General features: G+C 42.9%; 1 pseudogene; it reads right to left on the reverse strand.

Moving 5' to 3' along the window:
• Positions 1-1,430: 1,430 nt before the first annotated feature.
• Positions 1,431-8,335, reverse strand: LOC138794140 (adiponectin pseudogene; annotated as a pseudogene).
• Between the last annotated feature and the right edge of the window lie 1,212 nt (positions 8,336-9,547).

Below are 9,547 nucleotides of genomic sequence, written 5' to 3' on the forward strand. Positions count from 1 at the left end.
CAATAAATAAAGATACAAAGTGAATACGAGACCTGCACGTTGGAGTGTACAGACTACAACTGAGGGTGACACAAGGGACAAGTGCTTTATTTGCCCATGGTCCAGCCATTGTACATAGTCGGAAAGAACAGAATCAGTCAACATTACCAGTAGAACATATGAAGTGCGTGGAAACGTCAGAGATATAGAGTAGAGAGTGAGGGGACAACAGAAGAGGGGACAAGTTTAGGGAATGTCATAAGCAAGCCTGAAAAAATGAGTATTTAGGGCACATATGAAACTGTGAGTGTTGGGTATGAGTCTGAAGTCTTTGGGTAAAGCGTTCCAGAGAACTGGTGCAGCACGAGAGAAGTCTTTGGAGTCGGTAGTGTGAGGTTCTGATTATGGAAGAGGTTAGTGTAAGGTCATTAGCAGAGCACAGGAAGGATGGTAGGAGGAGATGAGGGAGGAGATGTATGGAGGGGCAGAGTTAGGGAGAGCTTTATGGGTGAGGGTGAGGAGTTTGAACTGAATTCTGGATTTAATGGGCAACCAGTGCAGTGACTGGCACAGGGGGGAGACGTAAGTGTAGGGGCTGGAGAGGAAGATGAGCATGGTTGCCGCATTCAGGATAAACTGGAAAGGGGAGAGCTCAGAGAAAGGAAGACCGATTAGCAGAAAGTTACAGTAGTCAAGACGGGAATGGATCAGGGCGATAGTCAGAGTCTGAGCTGTGTCAGTGGTGAGAAATGGGCGGATTCTGGAGATGTTTTTGAGATGTAGGTGACAGGAGCGTGCAAGGGCTTGGATATAGGGAGTAAAAGATAAGAGTCTAACATAACCCCCAGACATTGAGATGCCCAGGAGTGATGCTAGTACCACCAACTGATAGTGAGATGTCAGGTTTGGGTTGGTCAGATTACTCTCTGGAATACCTTCCTACTAATACTACAAGTATGGCTAGAGCTTTCTACAGCACTGACAACTTACCCTTGGGAGTTCTAGGATCCTGACCTGTGGTAGTCAGCTACATAGCTTTAGTGGTTGTTTTCTGGAGATTACCCCTTTAAAGGGAACCAATCACCTATAAAAGTTATAACTCTATTAATCCACTGTAATACATCCCATAACAAGCTTTTCAAACGTATCTGTATAGCATGGCTGCTTTCCAGATATACAGAAAAAATAATTTTTTTAGGTGATTGGCTCCCTTTTAATTATTATTATGCTTCTATTATTATTTAGCTGCTATAATCTACATGCAACCTTTGTGTTCCCTTCGGAGTCAGGTTTACATCACAAACTGTTAAAGGAGTTGTCCGATCCTAAAAAGCTACTGTGATCCCCCCAAACCTCGAAAAGCATATTCCCTGTGATCAGGCAAAATGTCAAACAGATGGAAATACTACAGTTCCCTGTTAGAAATTGTTTTATTGTATAATCATTGTATACAGTACAAAGTCTAATATATACTGTAGCTTTGATTTCCGTTGTGCTTTCTATTTTTCTTTCGCTGAGTTACTATACTGATGTTGTACAGATTTCATAGCTTCCAGATTCATGAAATCAGAAATCCTGAGAATGTACAGTCATCATCACTATCAGCATAGAGACCATTGTTGCTTCCTACAACCTGCAGCCAAACCTCATCTTTCTGTTTCAGAGCTAGAATGGAGGCCCCAGAGGCCTGGTTAGTGGCAGATCCAATCACATGATTCATGTATTGGATGATTTCCCCATTGCGTCTTAGGGTAAGATGGGCATTTTTACTATAGACGGTAGTGTGGTAAGTAAAGAAATAAAGACCGTCTACTGGAGCTAGGAACTTTCCGCTTTCTGTGTTGTATATACTTTGCTCATTGTAAAAAATTTTGGGAAATTTAATGGGGCCCTCGATGGATGGAAAAGAAGAAGTCAGCCCAACATGGAATGCATAGGTTTTCGTTGATGTTGGTGGTCCTGGTAAGCCTGGCGAGCCTGGCCGACCGGAAACTCCCTGAGCCCCAGGAATCCCTGGAGGACCGATTTTACCAGGAGGACCTTGTGGACCTTTTTCTCCAGGGGTTCCTAGAAAAAAAGCAATGACAAAGCGGTATGTTATATTCAGGAATTTTTAACATTCTGTATCCTCATTACAGGTTGTTCAGCGTAGATGAATACAGCTATAGGTCCTGCTCTTCAATAATACAGATATTGGAAATATCTGTTTCGGCTTTCACTGCCCTCTCGGAGAATCATACCTGGGTCACCTTTTGGTCCTGGTTCTCCATCTTTACCGTCTCTTCCTGGTGGTCCATGCTGACCATTCTGGCCTGGTGTTCCTGGGATACCTGGGACCCCCGCATTACATTCATTATGTTTGGTAGTCACTTCACAATTCCCTAAAGCACACTGTATGGCTACAAGAATTGCAACCGGGACTATAACCCCTGTCATCTAAGAAAAGAGAATAGTGGAACTGTTAGTGCGAGTGGGACATAGGGGTTTATACACAGTACTCACTAATATTCACACTTATCTCTCTATTGATTGATGGACTGGTTTAGTGGGATGAGGACAAATAGGTTATTGTAACAAATGGTATTGATGGTATATCTGTAGGATATGCCATATATATTGATAGGTAGGGTCCAATTCTAGAGTTCCCCATCTATTAGGGGTCCTTTGACCCTTGTACTGTTATTCTCAGACATTGCAGCCACAAGATGGAGGACAAGCAGGAGATAACCGCATGAGTGGCACTCTTTATATGGGGTCTAGGTTCACACTTAATAAAATCAAAGCAAAATACGGCTGTAAAATAGGTATAATTGAATAACGTGCTACATTAAAGGGATTATCCAGCGAAAATATTTTTCTTTGAAATCAACTGGTTTCAGAAAGTTATATAGATTTGTAATTTGACTAATTTTCTATTTAAAAATCTTGTCTTCCCATATTTATCAGCTGCTGTATGTCCTCCAGGAAGTTGTGTATTCTTTTCAGTCTGACACATTTCCTATATAGATATCATTGCCTCTCACTTCTGCACAATATGCACACTTGTCCTAGGTTCTCCCACAGCAAAGTTTCTCCTTAGTCAGCGGATCTCCAGTATCAGACTATGTTTACCCATTTTGAGGTTAAAATACGGCCGTTGTGCTATATGGTGTGTGCCCTGACGGACGATTTCCCATTGACTTTATTATATTGAAAAATACATCCGTATTCCTCAAAATGAGTAAACAGTAACAACCTTCCAAATATTGAACATACTCATTAGTTACCACCTTCTTTTGCAAAATACTGACCCACCTGCTCACACATTGCTTTATATTCACTGAAACGTAGGACCGTATTATGATACCTTTTTGTGCGCAATTACATTATACATATTATACACAAGTTATACATAAAGGTATAACAAAACTCCAGATGTCGTACCTTAAAGTCAGCTTTTAGGATTACTTACAGCTACTGTTATAAGTGTAGACAATTCTGGCGTTCTCAATGCAGGAGCAGAAATAGTGCAGTAGTGTGACCCTCTTGATTTTATTTTATCCTGTTTGTCTAGTCTAGTCTAGTCTATCATTGATGGGATTGTACATGGAACACTGTAAATGAATATCTTAGTTAATGTGTGTTGTGCATGACGGTTTATATAAAGTAAATGCAAATGAACATCCAGATGGACATTAAAAGGTCAATGAGTTGTCAGCTATGGCTAGCTTCCAAAACAAACTGCTGAAACTATTGAGCTTGTTATGCTTATATAGCAATGACTAAAAGAGGATGAGTACTTCTCCGCAGGATAGAGGCAGAGGTGTGTGTAACCACACTGCAGTGACCTGGGGTAACTAGGTGTGAGCAGGGGGCCCGGTGTTTGGTGTACCGACTAGGCATTTGTCATCGTGGGCAGGAATGGTATTGCCCACCCCGGATACACTGACCCACGACTTTGACGTAGAACAGGTGTAGGTGCAAGAGCCGAGGAAAGACCCGTCCAGCACTTAAGTTAACAGTCTAATGCAGGATTCAGTGCAATACAAAAATATGCATAGAAACTTGGGTACGAAAACAATAATATTAACACAGATCACTTGAGCTAAGTGGTAGAGCTAGAAGAGATACCCATACTCACAGTTTGGCGAATCGTCTCTTGTCGGAGAGGTCACAGAGTGCCAGTTCTTGGAGCATGGGCCAGGTGTAGCTAGCCACTTATGATTACCTAAGATGACTTAGTGAATACCAATGCATTACTTCGGCTGTAGCTGCACTTTGCTCCACTGCAGACGGACTGAAACTTCCTGACTAGGGATGGTCCGAAACTGCCGAGGTTCGGGTTCGTATGAACCCGAACGCTCGGCATCAGATTCCCGCTGTCTGCCCGCTCCGTGGAGCTGGTGGATACAGCGGGATACAGTGGCCTATGGCTAAGGCTGTATCCCAGTTTTCCAGGCGGTCCTCCCGCTGTATCCACCCTGTCCACGGAGTGGGCAGACAGCGGGAATCATTACCGAGAGTTCGGGTTCGTACGAACCTGAACCGAACTCGGTTCGGACCATCCCTAGTCCTGACTTAAAAGGAAGGATAGTCACCCCAGACAAAGGCAAAGGTTTATCCCTTTAGTGTTAGTTACAGTGTGGTGGACTGGTCTCTCTCACTGAAAGCTAAAGAAAGACTGAACTCCACCAGTAACTCCTCCTACAGGGGACTTTGTGTACCTGCCTGTGAATGGTGGGGATGAGTGTGTGCAAGAGAGAGGCAGAAGAGGATAGGATGGCAGAAAAGAGCACCTGCTATAGGTCAGCACAAAACACATGGTACAAAACAGTGAACATGTCTCACTGGTTAACCTGAGGGAAAGCTTTAGGACAGGTGCACAAGAGAAAAACACCACAACAGCACCTTAGGCTTTAGCACTGCATAATAGAACAGTAGAGATAATTTGGAAGAATCAGCTGCAACATAGAGTCCCTGTCAGGGGACCTGGCCTCCAGGCCAGGCCCTGGAGTAAGCTCCAGCAGGAACAGGCTTTTCTCACACTCTCTGATTAGCACTAGATCTGAACACACCCACCTAGGACCGTCAGGGAGCTTTATAGGAGAGAATAGGACTAATCTCCCATTGGTGGGGAACTTTCTGGAACACCCTAAACTGCCCACCATGTGCGATAGGTGGATGTGTGTGAGATAAGAATGATGAAGGGTGAAATAGTAAAGCGCAAACCTTTAGCCCAGAGTATATAGACACATAAAGATTTATCAAACCTGGTGTAAAGTGAAACTGGCCCAGTTGCCCCTAGCAACCAATCAGATTCTACCTTTCATTTTCCAAAGAGTCTGTGAGGAATGAAAAGTGGATTCTGATTGGTTGCTAGGGGCAACTGAGCCAGTTTCACTTTACACCATGTTTGATAAATCTCCCCCATAGTGCCTGACGACAGGTGTGCTAGGACAGTAGTGGCACACCCACTCTGGAACACTACAACACCTTCTTTGCTGTTTCTGTACCAGTACAGAGTACAATGTGTCCATCAATCACATGACTGCCTTCTCTGTGAGCGCAGATGATCTGGGAAATGCTAGACTTCCTGTTTTTAGAAGCTTAAAAAAAAAAGAAAAAAAAATCACAGGAAGTGCCGTGTTTTCCATGACAACCTAAAATAAAAAAGAAAAGTCTAGATCAGGGATGGGGAACCTTTGGCCCTCCAGCTGTTGCAAAACTACAATTCCCATCATGCCTGGACAGCCAAAGCTAAAGCTTTGACAGTCCAGGCATGATGGGAATTGTAGTTTTGCAACAGCTGGAGGGCCGTGGGTTCCCCATCCCTGGTCTAGATGGACCAGGTGTTTTTTTCTGCTGAGAATTTTCTAAGTTAAAGCAAATGTACCATCTGATGCATCACTTTCTTTTTTTTTCTTTTCCATGCATGTGGACAATCTAACATGTAGAGAGTAGGCTGAGCATTTCATTTGCGGCTGTTGAAAGTTGGTAATGATTTTTGTAGATATAGTTAATGTTCTCAGTAATATATAATTATTCCGGGAAAGGGAAATAGTAAGTTATTTGTGTAATGTTTTCTGGCTTTTGCTTTTTAGGGAGAAGACAAAAATAGAGATTAGTCAGTAGAGCAAAGATACAAGCAAAACTCAGTTAGACAGCAGATAAATATAACTGAAATTACCTTATCATTTGCGACACTTGCTGGCAGTGAATGAAAATACCTTTGTTCTCTTACAGGTATCTAAAATCAGATCACAGTTAAAGGGGGACACCGGAGAAAAACATGGTTTTCAAATTAACTGGTGCCAGAGAGTTATAAAGATTTGTAAATTACTTCTATTTAAAAATGACAAGTCTTCCAGTACTTATCAGCTGCTGTATTCCCTGCAGGAAGTGGTGTATTCTTTGCAGTCTGACACAATGCTCTCTGCTGCCACCTCTGTTTATGTCAGGAACTGTCCATAGAAATCTTCTCCTGCTTTGTACAGTTATGGACAAAGGTGGCAGCAGAGAGCACTGTATCAGCCTGGAAAGAATACACCTCTTCCTGCAGGACATACAGCAGCTGAAGACTTGAGATTTTTAAATAAAAGTAATTTACAAATCTATATAACTTTCTGACACCAGTTGATCTGAAAACATTTTTTTTTCACAACTGGAGTAATGCTGCTCAAAGAAGGGAAAATTGCAGAAAGTAATGCTGCGTTTACACGGAACGATTATCGTTCGAATTTGCACGATAACGATGTTCTTAAATCGTCATTCGTTGTTTGCAAAATATTCGCTGATCGTTCTGTGTAAACAGTCGTTCACCGATTTAACCTATGTGCGAGATAGGCTTTAAGGGGTAGTGCGGCGCTAAGAAATTATTTACAGAATAACACACATTACAAAGTTATACAACTTTGTAATGTATGTTATGTATGTGAATCGCCCCCTTCCCATGTCCCACCACCCCCGCACGTGTACCCGGAAGTGTTGGTCTTCTGCAGCGTCATCAGATGCTCAGCCGCGATTGGCTGAGCATAACTGTGCTCAGCTAATCGCGGCTGAGCACAGTTATGACGCGGCAGAGGGGGGTCGGCATCAGGGATCGGAAGATGACGTTTGGCACAAGATGGCGGACATGCGTGACACGGATCAGGTAATGTATAATGCACCACACACTTCCGGGTACACGGGTGGGGGTGGTGGGACACGGGGAAGGGGGCGATTTACAGACATAACATACATTACAAAGTTGTATAACTTTGTAATGTGTGTTATTCTGTGAATAATTTCTTAGCGCCACACTACCCCTTTAAGCGATCGCAGAACAATTTTTCCATACAATATATCGTTCCGTCTAAACGCTGATCGTTATAAAAAAAAATCGTTACTTCTAAATCGTTCATAGATCAGGCAAATTATCGCTCCGTGTAAACCCAGCATTAGACAAGTAGTAATGAACTAGCCACAATATTAGGCCGTGTTCCCACATCTGTGGTCTCAACCGCACCCCTATATGGTCACCAAAAGCCATGTGAAATTGCCGGATATGGATATGGGGGGGAGGGGTAATTTTGGCTGCATGCTTTCCTCTTCATATGGGAACACGACCTTAGGATATGCACTCATGTAGTGGAAGATGCATGGGGCAGTTGAAAAAACACTTGGACGTGCTGTTTGATGTGGTTTTCCACAAATAAAAATAAAAGAATGCTAAAAGCCGGTGTAAATAGAATAGTAACACCCTCTCCTCCTGTATATTATTATGCTGCGGACAATGGTCACAATGGGTTGAGCCATGTTTTTGTTCCTAACCTTTGGCATATTTTAATCGTTTTGAGATAAAAGGCAGATTTTACTGTACAACGTGCTAGATATTTTGTTCACGTTACTTAGGACTTCTGGGCTGGAGTAGGACTATGAGCATATACTTTTATTGGTACACTGCGAATATACTGTAATTGTAGTAGTTGCCTGTAGTGAGCTATATACACCTGTAGGTGGCAGTAGTATTATATGTATGATTTTAATCATATTTGCAATAGGGCTAAAGAGGTTGTCCAGGAAAAATTAACCTCTCCCTCATGCACAAGATAGGGGACAGGTAAGAGATGCAGGGGGTCCTACCTCCATATTCCCTGACAATCTCCAAATCTTTTTTTACTATGAACACAACCGCAGGCACGGCAAGTAAGCCAGGGGCCCAATATGGAGAATGGCGGGGGTTTGACCCCTCCAATCTTTTACTTGTGCCCTGTGGCTAGGGGACTAGTTAAAGGGGGACTCTCAGTAGGTTAGATGAAGCTAACCTGCTGTTATGTCACAGGAGACACCTTACCTTCCTCCTCTGCGCTGTTCTGGTGCACTTAGTATTTTTCTTCATGGTCCGGTAAGACTGTTAGGAGCATCGCCCACCCCATTATAATCAATGGAGCGGGTTGGCCAGATCGGCGCTATGGCGGCGGCCAGTGCTCCTAACGCTCTTGCCAGACCGTAGAGCAAACTACAAACTGCACGAGAATGGTGCCGAAGAGGAAGGTAAGAGACATGCCTTCCTTCTCATTGTCTCCTGTGCAATAGGGACATATCAGCAGGTTACATTCGACTAACCTGCTGATAGTTCCACCTTTAATTTTCTCTGGACAATCTCTTTAAGTATAGAAATTCACTTGTAGACAGCTGTTTCTGGGTTCTTGTCCTGTCAGTACTGGGCAGGGTTCTAGTTGTTTTAGCTCAGGAGAGAACTGATTTTTAATGCCCCCTTGATTTTCACATTTTAATATACCTGCTTGGGGTGTAATATAATAAAATAAAGCGTCCTCTCCTTGCCAAGTCCACTGCCAGCGCTCGTTCTGCCCTGGTGACGCTGGTTATGTGCCCTTATGATGCCCTTACCCAGCTCTTCTGATGATGTTCTGAGCAGTGAGCACACAGACGCCAGCCACTGAGTGCTCTAATTGTGAGGTCCAGCTGCTAGAACCCTAGTGATCTGCTGCTGTCATATCTTATGGTCCCTTTACACGGAGCGATTATCGTTCAAATTTTCACAATAACGATCGCATTTGAGCGATAATCGCTCGTGTAAACACTGCGTGCAATCAAGCGACAAGTGATAAATCGTTCATCGCGATCTTTCACCGTGTTCTAAAAACGTCGTTGGTCGGTCGCTGAAAATTCGCAGATCGCTTTGTTGAGAGTCTTTGAACAATTCACCCTATGTGTGAGTTAGGCTTAAGAGATCTTAAAACAATCGTAATAACGAATTTTTCAAATGATATATCGTTTCATCTAAACACTGATCATTATAAAATACATTGTTACTTCGAAATCGCTAATCGTTCGATTGCGCAAATTATCACTCCGTGTAAAGGGACCAAAAGGGTCCATTTACACAGACAGATTATCTGCCAAAGATTTTAAGCCAAAGCCAGAAATGGATTGGAAAAGAGGAGAAATCTCAGGCTTTCCTTTATGACCTGATTTCTGTTTATAGTCTGTTTCTGGCTTCAAATCTTTGGCAGATAATCTGTCAGATAATCTTTCTGTGTAAATGGACCCTAAGGGTCCTATTACACGGAGTAATGCTGCGTTTACA

Source organism: Dendropsophus ebraccatus, chromosome 5 (genome assembly GCF_027789765.1).
Source record: "Dendropsophus ebraccatus isolate aDenEbr1 chromosome 5, aDenEbr1.pat, whole genome shotgun sequence".
NCBI lineage: Eukaryota > Metazoa > Chordata > Amphibia > Anura > Hylidae > Dendropsophus > Dendropsophus ebraccatus.